This window comes from Pogona vitticeps, chromosome 2 (genome assembly GCF_051106095.1).
Source record: "Pogona vitticeps strain Pit_001003342236 chromosome 2, PviZW2.1, whole genome shotgun sequence".
In the NCBI taxonomy this organism is placed as follows: Eukaryota; Metazoa; Chordata; class Lepidosauria; order Squamata; family Agamidae; genus Pogona; species Pogona vitticeps.
Genome location: NC_135784.1, coordinates 99,834,848 through 99,847,718, shown reverse-complemented (window position 1 = coordinate 99,847,718; position 12,871 = coordinate 99,834,848). Strand labels below are relative to the sequence as shown.

Genomic DNA, 12,871 nt, shown 5'->3' with positions numbered 1-12,871 from the left:
AGAACACCTTCTAGTTTATGAATGTGAAATATTGTGTTTCTGTATCCATGAGTCAAAATGCCATTAAATGGCCTCATATTGCTGCACAATATTGTGCTCATATGGTCGAGCAAGAAAAAGGATGCCAGGTTTTACATAGCAAAGGGCAGCCTGAATGTTGACAACACCAATGGTAGCAGTCGAGATGGTCTACAGGATACCCTTTTGTGCTTACTACCATTCAGAAAGAGATATCAAACAGAGGAAAAACTGTTTTTTTTAAAAAAGAATCAAATCTTTAAAATGAAAGTATACATAATCTACACACAAATTCCAACGGCAACTTCCCTCATGTAGAGTTACTCATCACTACAGGATTCCAAACGATGAGCCCATGATCTGTACTAGTTTCTAAGAGAGTGCTGGGTGATGGCTGCCATTCCTCTGTGCCAAAATATTTTGAAGGACTGTTTTAGATTTAAGGAATGGTTAAGCAAAGGTGTGAATAAGTGCAACACAAACAAGGGTGAACCTTACACACCCTTTACCTCTCTGGTAAACTAATGTTGTCATGCTTGCTCCACAGAATACAGACTAGAAAGCTATGTTGCAGTATCCAAACCCTTTCCTTGAGGTAGGCAACCTTAGGAAGAAAAGCTGTTATCAGACCATGGGCATGTGTGCACATTTCCCAAAAGATGTCCCCTTGCCTTTTGAAATGATAAAAGGGACATGTGGGAGTTAGCAAACATTGTCCCTGGAAACCAAGGCTAAAATCATTGATACTTAGGAAACTCAGCACTCAGGGCTGGGACAAACACGAGTGCTCTCTGCTTTTACTATGTACAAATCTTTGAATATGTCTTACAAAATGGTATGCTTACTCCCTGGAGATACAGGGCAAAGTATTCCCCTTTCTGGAGTACTGGCAAAATTCCAACATAATGATTTGTGTACAAATCACTCCATTCAACATGGAGGGTGCTGCCAGCTAAAGCTTATTAGCATACCATTGACCTGCATCATTCACAGTATTTTAGAGGGAACCTAGGAGTGGCTGCTTTCCACTTGTAGCCCTCCTGTGTTTTACAAATGCATCTTCTATCTTTTTCTCCCCTTTTCTTTTTATTAAGGGAGAATAATAATAATAAAAAGAATAGCTTCGCCATGCCTGTGGATTGGCTGTACTAAGAGCTGTGCACCTGGAAGCACACTATACTGTAATTGCAAAATGGCTCCATTTTCAAGAAGATAGCCACGTTAGTCTGTTTCAATATGTCTCACAAAAATAAAATAATTTATGATACCTTAAGGACTAATGGATTGATTTCAGTGTGGGCGTTTGTAGATTACAATTCCCGTCACATTATGGGTGTGATTAGAGATGGGCACGAAGCACTTTGTGCCATGTCATCCAGGTTGTCAGTGCCACACATTCAATTTCCCCACCCACACCCCAGAGGCTCCTCCACTGACCTGCCGGTGTGTGCTGCTCCTTCCCTCCCTGTTGTGTGATCTTCCTTTCTGACTGGAGCATGGACTTCCCTTCTTTGCCTCTTCCAGCAGGTGCCACTCACAGACTGTGCTTTAGGAATCCCTGCCCTCCCGTCTCCTCATCTGAGTGGGCAGCTGCTGAAGGAGGCGGAGAAGAGTGGCCAGAAGATAGTCAGAATAGAAGATCATGCAACGGGGAGGATGGGAACTGTGCACAATGGCCAGTCAGTGGGGGAGTTGGCCAGGTTGGGTGGGTGGGAAAAGTGAAGCACCTGTGACAGCATGGCACAAAGTGCTTTGTGCCCATCTCTAGGTGTGACCACAGGGACAAAAAATGTGGGAAATGCTATGGGATTGGTATGGGTTGATTGGTGTTTTTTCTCCTATGGGCCACATACATAAATGCAAATTCAAATCAGATCCGGGCCCCCTCCCCAATCTGTAGTTCTTTTCTCTACCACTGGGGCTTCTACTTTTTTTAAATGGATCAATTTGCATCAGTTCAGATGGTGTGATCATGTAAATTGATGCAGAAAAAAGTGTGCTGTGGTTGGAGTGATGGTGCAGTGGCTAACGAGTTGGTATAGATCCAGCCCAGGAGGGCTAGATCTTTGCAAATAATGTTAAGAGATAATGAAAGGAGGATATGGGAAGAAGAACTTGCCAAGTGACTCTTGTTTATGTCTTATTAGGTAGTCATGTAACTGTGCCTCCAGTAGGGCTACAAGAGAGCTATGTTAACAGGCTGCAAACAAGACTATCAGTCAATTTCTTCCTTTTTTCAGTGTAGCCAGTTACTGCAAACAGACCTAGGGAAACCCAAATTCCTCAGTGTGAATTCACAACAAGTGAATTATCATTTCCCTTGCTGTGCAACCGCACCCTATGTCTGAGGAAATAGAATGCAATCCACAAAAGTCAATTCTGAAACAAATTCATTAGTCCTCAAGGTAACACAGCTCTTTTGTCTTTATTTTTGCAACACATGCAGAATTGATGATTTCCTAGGGATAGGAGATGATGTGCAGAATTGAATTCCCAAGTCAGATCTTCTTCCAAGGACGGGCCTCTCTTTTTACCTTTGGTGAGATAGAAATAACCCCATTCCCCCCCCCCCCGTTCTTCTCTCTTTCTCTCTCTTTTTTTTCCTGGCTGGAGCATTTTGGGAGCTGTAGTCCACAGAAGTTAAGTGGCCAACTTCAAGGATGCCTCCTGAAACACTGTCCCAGGAAGCACAGTGTAACACTGAATTAGTTGGATTACATTAATTGGAAAACCGCAGCACTTTCTTGCTAGATGTTTTCCTACATATTTCTCAGCCACCTGAATATCCTCCTCATTTTCCTTAGAACTGACTTCAGAAAATCCAGGTACTTTTATCCTTCAAAACCAGACAGATTAGCCATTCTATTTTGTTGAAAAAAATGCTGCATGCCATGGTTAAATCACCCAGCTTAGATGGAGTCCTTCTTTACTGTGCCAATTATAAGTTTCAAAATATGTTTTATGCTGATAAAGTTTCTTACCAACCTCCCTTTATTAAACCAGGAGTGCTGTCGATGCACGTACTCTCAAATACATAATATGCTTCAGCTTTGCTCTAAATAAATTCTATGCTCATTATTTGATCTGAGGTTTAAAGACAAATTTGTGCTGATTATTTAACTAGCTGTGCAAGTATACATATACATAAGTATGCAAGCAGGAGTAATCTTGTATTTTAGATCTTGTAAAATTTTCAGTTTGTCATATTCCTCTAGCATCAGATTGCATGACACACAAGACATGATACAAATTTTCCACCACTGGCTTGCTCCCTAACAGATAAGAGGCAAAAAATAGGTTGGGAAAATATTTATATGGTTCTTTATACAAACAAACAAATTGATGGATTTTGGTGTTAAATTATATTACAATTAAGTCATGTGAAGATCAGACATGTACTTCGGGAAAACAAATCTACAAGATGGAGGCATGTGATCATAGTCAGGGATGTTGGCAAATCTTTGGGTCTGAGTTCCAAATCCGAATCCAAGTATTTGGTTCCAGATCCTAAGTCTGAGTCTTTCGTACCAAGTCCTGAGTCTCAAGCCTCAAGTCTGAGTTTCTATTAAAAACAAGTTTTTTCTCCAGAAAAAAAAAGGGAGGGAGGGCGGGCTTCTGAGTTGAGTAGGTTGTGGGTCGAGTCTGAGTCATTAAAAAACAACATGAAGTCAAGTCTGAGTCGAGTCACTGATGTGACTTAAATCTAACTTGACATTGACTCCTGTGACTCAAATCTCCATCCCAAATTATAGCTCATGGACAAAATTGAAGACTCTTTCACCAACTTACAGTGTGTCCCCACACTCCCTCAGCCAATAGAAGGTCACGGGAATCATACAGTGCTGGAGTCATTTGTTTTAGATGTGTACAGAATGAGGTACAAGAGCAAGAGTTGAAGTCTTCATTACCACCTTCTCACTGAATGATGGTGGTGGAGGAATCCCAATTCTGCCTTCTACGAGTTCAGAGCAAAACAGTTGCAAACCCAGGGAATGTCATTGGCACCAGAAACAGCAGGACATATTCATTATTACCGTGAAAAATATTTTCCAGAATTATTCTCCCTAAGGATTGATAAACAAAATCATTTAGGCATTCATTAAAGTAATAACCAGAAAACCCTCATTTTTTCTTTTTCATATTTGTTTCTATCTGCACTGAACAGCATGACCTGAGGTGAACTGCAGGAAAGACTATTGTTGTCAGATACTTTGGTATGCCCAGTGTGAGAAAGTTTAACCTCCTAGGCTAGCTGTTGTATTTTCTTCATGCCATTAGTTTGTATTGATTCATGATTAAACTGTTGATCTTTATAGAATACAGTATATTGTCAAAAGTAATAACTGTGGCTTGTAGCTGCCTGACTAGAAGACCTCATCTGATTACTGGGAGAGAGAGAAGATTTATTAGTACCTTGCCCACAAATTGCACTATTAATTCAGTCACATGGAAGCTTAATAGATTCAGATCTTTCTAGAATTATACTGAAAGGTGTAAGAGAAAATGCACCAACTGATTTCAGATGTACTGACTGGGAATGATATTGTCCTGATGGCATTCAGATGATTCCATCTTAATGGTTATAAAATATTCATTTCTGTGATTGATTGATGATTGTATTAGAAGTTGATCATCACACTTTGTTTAAAAACCACTGTTATTTGTGGTTGTTGTTTCTCTTTGTGCTGTTAATGTTACCTTTTATTATCTTTTTTATTACATAAGAATTTTTTTCATTTTTTAAAAAGTTTTCTGAATGTATATTTAATATTTGCTTGAGGTGATAGCTATTAAAATACTCTGAAGTGTTTCATTACTTAGGATGTGGCAGTTAACATTTAAGAATCTGAAGCTTTTCAACATGGGGGGAATTAATCTGAAGTCTAGAAAGAATAGTTAATTTCACTTACTGGAAATTTAACAAGGGAAGTATCACGTTTTTCACACTGTCTGTCTTGCTCTAGTAACCTCTCATTTTGATAGATCTTAATCTGTGGGTCAGGGGCACATGAATAATGCATTGTCATGCTGTCCTGAAGCCAGGAGAAAGAAATGAAGAAGAAAAGTAAGCCATAGAAACTGAACAAAATTAATACATCTTGTTTGGACAATGTCTCGGGATTCTAGTTGCCCTAATATGATTATTCTGTAATGGCTCTGATTCTGTTGAAAACACATCCATGCAATTACCTTCCCCCCCCCCCACACACACACATTTGTCTCTGAAGGGCTGCCCCATGAAATCTACACATTTAAAGCACCACATTTCTAAACACAGACATGTGTAGCGGAAAAGGAAAATTATCTGTAGAACACATATGGCATTTCAAATCTGACTACTATCCTCTCTCTCTCTTTTTAAAAATAGTTTTTACTAATTTTCATAGGTATAGGAGTTATGGTACAAATAGAGGGATCAGGTAAAAGAGGGAGAATGAAGGTAGGAAAGGCTAAAATTCCAGAGAGTGAAAAGTATTCTTAGGTCTGCTTATACAATTACATTTACAAAGGGAAATTAACCAAAAATAAAAAAAATTAAGACATCATAGCAATTTTCCAAAATATCTATAATTACTAATCTTCCATTTTTTTTGGACCTTCTCTTTCTTTTTATCTTTAGACTTCTTAATTTTATAGGTTTGATATTATTCTGCAAAGTTTATATCTATTGCTCTGAATTCATGTTATTACATCCGCTTATACAATTATATTAAAAATGGAAATCATACCAAAAGGGGGAAAATAGTAATTTTCCAAGATATCTATCATTAATAATCTTCCATTTTCTTGGACCTTCTCTTTTTTTTTATCATTGAACTTACTAATTTTAATGGTTTAATAACATTCTGCCAAATTTATATCTATTGCTCTAAATCAATGTTATAGCCATTAGTTTGTGTTTATTTTATTGTATATTCTTCCACCACAAAATACCTTCTTAAATTTTACAATGTTTATGTCCACTGGTCTATCTCCATATTCTAACCAATATTTTGTGCCCCTCTTATCATGTCATCTTTCATTTTCCATCGTATGGATCATGCATCCATTCTCAAGAGCTTCATCCACTCCATGTATCCACTCTTTTGCCCCATCTGCCACAGCATGTGTCCCATTATCTTGCTTCTTCTCCCTTTCATAGCAAGTTAATAGTAAATTTCACTATTTGCTGCTGGCATGTCCATAAGAGGGATTAACAAAATAGCTCTCCACTGCATTGTATCTTCACCTTTTTTCCCCCTGAAGCTTTCTGGGTTTTAAGAATAAAATTTCTTCCCTCTGTTTGTGCTTTTAAAAAATTAGTTTCCTGTCAAAGTTCTGGTTTTTCCTCTGTCTTCATTATAAATTCCATTTGTGTTCCTATGTCTTTATTTTGTTCAAATAGCTGATCCATCTCTCCTTTTATCTGGTGTAGTCCATTAAATATAATGTTTTGAATATTCTAGAGAATGTCTTGTTGCCCCATGATTGGAGGTATTAAAGTGGTGCCTCGCTAGACAATGATAATCCATTCCACTGAAATCATTATTTAGCGAAATAATTGTTTAGCGAAAAGCATTTCCCTATTGGAATGCATTGAAACCTGTTTAATGTGTTACAATGGGGAAGAAGTGTCGTTGTCTAGCGAAGATCGGCCATAGGAAAGCCGCTTTGTGAACCACTGATCAGATGTTTAAATTGCTGTCTTGTGAAGCTTAGGTCCCCAAAACACCTGTTTTGAGAGTGTGGAGGGAGCTGTCAAAATCATTGTCTAGCGAAAATTGGTTTGCGAAGCAGGGACCAAACATTGTCTAGTGAAATTCCCCCATAGAAATCACTGTTTTGCGAATCGCTGTAGCGATCGTAAAAAGTCAATGTCTAGCGAAAAGACTGTCATGCGGGGTAACTGTCTAGCGAGGCACCACTGTATCTGGATTTCTTTCTAGCAGGTAGTAACCACAGTAGTTATTCACAATGGTAGCTTACATCCTGGGGTAGAAAACATTTACAACTAAATCTCTCTCTCCTGAGGCTTCTTCAAAGTTAGCAATAGTTGACAGAGGGAAAGGCTTTTCCCAAGACTGTTTTTGGCTGCTTCACAGATTTAAAGCCATCAGTAGTTTATGGTTATATTGTCCTGTGGAAGTGAGTTTTATTACCATAATAGTTGTTTTTTCTCCCTTCCCTTGTTTCTGTTTCTCCCAGTCAAGCCTCAGATGAAGGGGGAGGGGAATGCTCTCCAATTGGACCAGATATAGGTGTAGTCACTTTCTTTTACAGATTGCACCCACTCCCTTCATTGTTTAGGTCCTTAAAATTTCCATATGTAAAGCAAGCCACTTACCTCAAGTTCTGGTCAAGATTGTTTCCAAAATCCTTCTGTACTTTTCTGCTCTCTGCCATTGGGGCTTTCACAGCTTTGTGCCAAGATGGCACCCACTCAGTTTCTGCTTCCAGATGCAGCTTCAAAGAGAGCCCCCCCCCCGGCCTCCTCCCTTCTCAGTCAGATTCTGTTACTTCAGACTTTCACTTCTCCTAGTAAAATTGCTTTCCCCCCAAATTTGGGGGGGGGGCTTGAAACCGAGTGGTCTTGGTCAGTTTCAGGAGCCCTCCTGAAACGTGACCAATCTCACTGTGATGAAGACCCACCTCCATATGCTGGTTCCATCAGTCTACCCAGGGCAGCCAATGGTAAACCTCTAAACACTTCCATAAGTGCAAAGTTGAGCTGGATGGGCTCAATTGGTACACGGTCTTTGCATGTGTGGGGTTCAGTCAGCCTGCATTGTATGTAATCCTATGAGTTCTTTTCTATCGGAAGAACACATACTTCTGCAATACCACTTCGCTGCATCTCTTTTCCCAAGTGTGTAACTTTGACAGGGATCTCGCACCCAACCACCCACATCAGATAAGCTTTTGTTTATCCTTTTGGTGCTCTGTGGGATCTTGTCCGTTTGCCTATCACTCAGAAGATGCATGCCTAGATTTTGCCACATTCTTCACACTCTCAGTTTAATTTGAAGAGGGAAGTAAAATCACTCCACAGCTGGGAGACACTAAAAACACAGAGCTTTATCTGTTTCAGTGTAGCAGACATCAAGAGTGTTATGATAAATGAAGTTATGAGTCTTATGACACTGAAACAAATGAAACTCCATGTTTTAACTCTCTCCTTGGGTCATTGACAGAAGTAACTGGGAGGGAGGTTAAAATACAGTTACAGTGTTAGGAATACAGTTAGTTTTTAATTGAGTGTTCATAGTAAAAGGAAGCACTGGAGTTATGACATACTTTCCCTTCCAGCTAAGGACAGGACTTGTCCTGTTAAGGAAAGTGAAGGAACTGGATCCTCAGGAAGCAGTTTTAGGTTGTCATGAAATTATAACAGTTTGCTTCTTATTTTTTATTATTGGATTTGTAGAGCTGGAGAGAGCGGCTGGGAGATTGTAGGAATTGTAGACTAAACATCTAGTGGGACAGAGTAGACTAAATCCTGAGCTCAAAGCAGTTTTCGTATTTTCCTTGTTCAACAAAACCTTTTCTTAACCTATTTTTCAGCTAAGATTGTCTGAGTAGCTCCACAAGGGCCAGTTTATATACAGCACATGAGCACAGTTCTTATTTGAGAATAAACTGTATGAAAGCCTATCTGTATGGTAAGCTTCATGTTCTTATGCTCTTATGTCTGATGAAGTGGACTTGGCCACATGGGAAGTGGCTCCTCACATAAATCAGCGACTTTGTTATTGTAGTTTGTTGTTGATTTTCTTTCTGATATTTGTGCTTATCAGTTTAACTGCATCTGTATGAGAAACTGACTCACGGATGTGGCATGTTACATGGGGATTCTTCTTTGTATCTATTTATTGCAAGTTTTGACCCTCTCTGTCTAAATGTCACTGGGCAGTGTGAAATCTGAGATGGGAAATGTTACGTTTCTGAGCTACAGCTCTCAAAATGCTTCACTGGCCCACTAGATGCTGGTTCTGGCAGCTGTTATCCACAACAGTAACTTTCCCTGTCTTTGTGTGAAGGATATCAGCACTGCTCTCCACCCTGACTGTGTCAGTGCGTGCATATTTACCATAAACACAAGATGGACTGGACCTTATGGACACTTGATGGGCTTTGTTTAAAGGGGCCAGTAATCATTCAGGTCCTGATACAGGCATTTACATTTGGCATAAGTAACACAATGTCATTATGGTCATTGGATATGGAGTTAAAATTTAGCGTCCAGGAAGTGAAGGGCATTCTTTGGCTCCCTTTGGGGCTGTACCTTTGCATTTCCACAGCAGAGGAACCCTGGATAGTTCTGACTTTCACTTTTCTCTGTATCACAAGTTATAAGTTCCTGTTGGTGGGGGTGATTCACATCTGATTAATCTTGATTTGTTTTGTTTAGGTCACAGAATACAACCAGCCAAGTTAATGGCAAATGGGAGCAACAGTTCCTGCATCTCTTTCTGCCTTAGTCCATGGTTAAAGAGTATTTGGGATGGCAATCATATGAACAATTTTCACATATGAACAAAGTCCATAGGCAGACTTGTGTAAACCTCAATTCTTCCTTCATCTACCCTGTTATCCAGACTTCAGCAGTTTGTCCTGCAATGGGAATTACCTTTCTGTGATGTGATTTAGTGGGTCAAGACTGACTAAGAGTGCTCCCATAGAGGCGTTTATTGTGCAATCTATTGTGCTTCACCTGCAGAATTACATGCAGGCACATAGATTTTCCTTTTCTAATTCTCCCATGTTTTTCCACCACTTCTTCCATCGACCCACTTCTCTTCAGGAAACCCATTAAAAAGGAAAAGAGGGAACAGCTGCATTAAAGTCTGTTGATGGACATAGAAACCATCCTTCTGGATGCCTCTTGGGTATGAAGATCACTGCTTCTGATTCTTTGTTCACTTTTGCTTAGAGAGAGAGAGAGAGAGAGAGAGAGAGAGAGAGAGAGAGAGTTCATCTTGTGCATGATGTCGGGACATAGGGAAGGTGTATACGTAAAGATTTTAATCTGTTATTCAGGTAGTAAGTAGAAGTGATGTCTTGAACACTGTCCACTGATTGTGGCTCAGGTTTAGGGGTGTCAGGTCTGACTGTCTCATAGGTGGTATCTAGAGTAGGTATGGTATCTTTTTCACTGCCTTTCACTGGACTCCTGAGGAATGGTAGCACAGCTACCCAGCCTTTCTGTTCTCATAAATGCCAAGTAATGCACCTGCTATGCACCGGAGTGCCAAATACTGCATATTTATTTGAAACAACATCAGTTTCACTGATGTTAGGGAATAATTATTTTTTAGACTCATGTCCCATTAAGTGCAATTAGAATCTCTCCTGTGAGAAAATACTGTGCATGTCAAATCTTGGAAAAGTTTGGGTCAACTGCTAGCAAAGTACTTTGCGGAGAAAAGCCAGGGTTGCCCAGGAAACTAAGCAATTGCCGTGGAAACAGATCATTTATTGCCAATGGCAACAGCAAGTTGCTGCTGTTCTTTGGATGTGTTGCATCTCAAAACCCTGCTGTGTTCAAATTATAACTTTTCTGGATCTGCCACTTAAATTTATGTTGTCTCGTGGTTTCCTTAAATACCAATGGATTTCCCACTTGGCAGATTTGAAGCTTTGTCGTCAACAAAGTGATGGAATCCAAACACCATTTTCATTTGTCAGCATATCTACTGAAACCACTGTGTGTGTGTATGTGTGTGTGTGTGTGTGTGTGTGTGTACATGCATACACATGCTCAAGAATGAACCTTAATGTATACATCCATTTTTATTATTCTGATGTTTCTGATAGGAAGAACTTCCATAGAAAGTTTCCAAGGTTCCTATTGGTGGAAATATTCAGGTACTGTACTTGTTTATATTCAGGGAAATCCAGAGTCAAGCCACTTAGTCACAAAAGTTACTCGGTGACCTTTGCCTAGTCATTCTTTCTGAGCTTCACTTTCCTATAGGACTACTGTGAGGAAAAATTAAGAAGGACTATCTATGCTGTTTGGTATTATCAGAAGAAAGATGAGATAGAAATGCCACAGTAAATAAAGGAATAAAGGAATGTGGGGCATGATGTTGAGGACAATGTGGTTTGGGAAAGAAGAGTGTGTTTTTGGATAGGGAGAGGCAGCTGAGAGGAAGCAAGGACATCTTCTCAAGCTCAGATTTCTGTTTGAAAGGAAGAAGGACTAAAGAGCTTTTAAGCAGCTCATTTTACTGTTGTGAATTCTAACATTCTTCCCTCACACCTGTCCAGGACCAATGGGCTACAACTCTCAGTTTCATTACATCAGAGGATGGCATCAAAGCCAGAAGGAAACCCTGAAGTGTTCTGGATGAATACTGGATTTGTAGCAGCCTCAAGAAATTGTAAGACCGAGAAAGTATTGAACTTCGCTGTTTCTGTTGGTACTTTGGGAAATCAAGCAAACTAAAAAAAAACTTTAATGGCATTTAAGGATTTTCACTGACAAGCTATTTTGTTGATTTTGTATGTTCATCTCTGGCAATACAGAAAATGTGTCTAATAAAATTTAAAGTATAAATATATGGTATTTTACAGCTTCTGAAGCATTTTATCATGAACTATGAAGAAGAAGTTTGATGACTAAATGGTGATTTAATCTTTTGTATATAAATGGCTGACTTTCAAATAGCATAATCTGCTAGAACAAAATATTTTGAATGACATGTATTATCCTAAACTCATTCACTTTGAACCTTCTGGTACATCTTTAGCCTGGATGAATTTATGTTGTGCAGAATTATTTGGGATTTCAGTTTTCAGTATAAGTTAAAAGGATGAATCTCTTTAGTAATCATTGTGTTACTTTTTGATATGGAAACTTGTTTATTTTATTTACAATATTTTTACCCACCTTTTTCCTTAAAAGGACCCAAGGAGGCTTATATCATTAAAAGACAATATTTAAAACTAAGAACAATGAGTATAAAAAGGCAGCTTACATTATTAAAATACAATATTAAAACTAAAAACAATAAAAATACAGATATTAAAAATTGACAAACAAATATCACTCTGAGAAATAGTAAATACAAATGGTACTAAAACACTGTCAAAGCAGTATTGTATAACAATCCATCTAAAAGTCAGACTGAGGGAAAACTAGCCTGAAGAGAAAGGTCTTCACCTGTTTGTGGAAGGATAGCAAAATTGGAGCTGGTATGGCCACCTGTGGGAGGGAGTTCCAGAGTTTGGGTGTAGCAACAGAGAAAGCCCTCTCCTGTGTCCCCCTCAAACACACCTCTGAAGGTGGTGGGACCAAGAGAATGGCCTCTCTTGATGATCTTAATACCCAAGCTGCCTGGCTCATAATGGGAAACATGGTTTTTGAGAGAGCTTGAACCTAGGCCAATTATGGCTTTATAGGTTAAAACCAGCACTTTGAATTAAATGTTTTAAAACTACAGTATGTTGCTTGGGCAAATAAAAATATAGCTAAATTAATGCAAGTAACAGTTCTCTATAACTCATTTAAAGTCCAATAGAATAAATTGCTTGCTTCCTGTAATAGTCTGGGTCAATTCCAATTCCATTTTCCCTGATATGAATCCCTTGGAGTGGACAAATATTTCAAACACATTCCAAATGGTAACTCTGTAGCAGGCAGTAATTTCATTATATAGGGATTGATTGATTGATTGACTGATTGATTGATTGACTGATTGATTGATTGATTTGTGTATACATGCTTGCATGCATGAATGCCATGGGATATTTCTCAGACATTATCCAGGAACCTATTACTGATTTATGCTTGGATAAAAGAAATCACACACTGCTGTTTATTAGCATGGTGCTTGTTAATAAGGTTTCACATTGTGTTCCTAGTCACATG

General features: G+C 38.9%; 1 long non-coding RNA gene across 1 annotated transcript; it reads left to right on the top strand.

Moving 5' to 3' along the window:
* The first annotated feature begins 2,013 nt into the window (after nt 1–2,013).
* On the top strand, nt 2,014–11,624 carry LOC110073443 (uncharacterized). Its single transcript, XR_002299581.3, has 3 exons — nt 2,014–9,884; nt 10,813–10,863; nt 11,269–11,624. It is a non-coding gene; the product is annotated as an uncharacterized LOC110073443 (long non-coding RNA).
* Nucleotides 11,625–12,871: the final 1,247 nt, after the last annotated feature.